The 1,724-nt window shown below is 43.0% G+C and overlaps 1 long non-coding RNA gene across 1 annotated transcript; it reads right to left on the bottom strand.

The window, feature by feature from the left end:
- Positions 1-367: 367 nt before the first annotated feature.
- LOC104959747 (uncharacterized) lies at positions 368-1,566 on the bottom strand. The gene is made up of 3 exons (XR_799914.1): positions 1,275-1,566; positions 504-1,190; positions 368-382 (listed from the first exon to the last, which is right to left on the bottom strand). It is a non-coding gene; the product is annotated as an uncharacterized lncRNA (long non-coding RNA).
- Positions 1,567-1,724: the final 158 nt, after the last annotated feature.

Below are 1,724 nucleotides of genomic sequence, written 5' to 3' on the forward strand. Positions count from 1 at the left end.
TTAAATATAACACATTATATATATGAGCATAAAACATGTAGATCATTCTTAAAACACCAACTGAGAGCCACTAATTCAGGCGATGCTGCTAAAATAGGGAGGGAGAAGTAATGATTTAGACGGGAGTAAAAGAGTATAGTAAAAGATACACATTTAAATTGAAAAATGAAATAATTTAGAACTGTACATAGAGACAAGGAAGATGGAAAGAAGGATAGAGGAAAGAAAGAAAAATGTGTGAACGTTGTGGGGGTCTGTTAGCTGAGTTTGAGGTCGAGCAGAGAGCCAGCTCGTTCTTCTGGATCTTTCCGTCTCCGTTGATGTCGCAGTGACCCATCAGAGCTTTCCTGAACTTGTCCAGGTCTGTGCCACTGATGCTGGGCTGGAGGAGAGGGTCGGGTGGAAGAGGTAGAGGTCAGAAGTCTCCTGATGAATGACACTGACATCTGATCAATAACATTGTGTATCAGCTCTGTAGCCTATATAAGGGAATGTAAGGGCACCTTCACCAGCTCCATCATATCTTTGACAAATCCATCCACAGGGCCCTCCAGCTCACCCTTCTTACTCTATAGAAGGAGGCATACTTTTTAATTCTCTCAGTGTTGCAATCTGTTTTTGATTAACAGTTACACACATGCCTAACAGGACCTATACACATCAGGAATGAAATACACAAACATATGCATTATATGACAATCAATTCAGCAGCATGGTATAAAGCATAAACTGCAATGTTTCTGAAGATGTTGTTTTAGGTGATACAAGTTTGTCATGTGTAGTCCAATAAACCTCATTAGGAACCACAGAGTCTGACACTTTGAAATAATATTGGACACTCATCCTTGAAAGTTCTCATAGCCTTTAAGTCATCAAACTTTCAAATGTTAAGTGAAGAACATTCTTAGTCAATTCTTTTAAACTTGCTGGTCAATACATATATTTGCATACACATTATTGTGAGCTGCTGTTCACAATGTTATTGTACCTAGCCAGGAAAACAAGCCCCTGAAGTTCAAAGGAAACAAGCAAGTGGTTGTGGACATGTTCAGGAAGTAAGGGTGCAGCACTGTCTACAGCACAGCACACAAGTAAAGTTTCAAATAACATCCAAAGAGAGTGTGTTCCAAGTATTTTATTAAATTCAAAGTTGATGCCAGTTCAGACGGCTTCCAGGCAAGTTCAGGAACCTGAGAACAGAAAATACAATTTATAACATTTGCAAAGCATTTCCCTTACTTCATTGTAGCAATCTTTAAGTTAAACCAACTTACAGTTAGGAAGGTCAATGATGTATGTTCTACACTGGCACCAGTTGCTGCTGTCACCTGGGCTGGTTCAAGAATGTTATTGGAATTTCTCTCAAACTTCTTGGGTCAACATTCAAGTGCGAGTTTGAGTCAGTGGGCTGCACCTTAGAGCCAGAAGCAACACTTCGTTGGGAAGTAAAATCCCACATGCCAGCTTTACTTTGGAGCACCCCTTGCAGGGGTTCGGCCTGCTGAGGTTTGGGCTGCTGAGGGTTTGAAGGGTAGGCGGGCTGGTAGGGCTTGGCCTGCTGAGGATTTGACCGGTAGGCAGGCTGGTGGGGTTTGGGCCAGTACCTAGACTGCAGGGGACTTGAAGGGTTGGTAGCCCGCTGGGGATTCAAAGGGTATGCAGGCTGGTAGGGCTTGGCCTGTTGGGGATTGGAGGGTAGGACGCTGCTGGGGTTTGGCCGGTAC

The sequence above is a fragment of the Notothenia coriiceps genome, unplaced genomic scaffold, assembly GCF_000735185.1.
Source record: "Notothenia coriiceps isolate Sejong01 unplaced genomic scaffold, NC01 NC01_scaffold00030940, whole genome shotgun sequence".
NCBI lineage: Eukaryota > Metazoa > Chordata > Actinopteri > Perciformes > Nototheniidae > Notothenia > Notothenia coriiceps.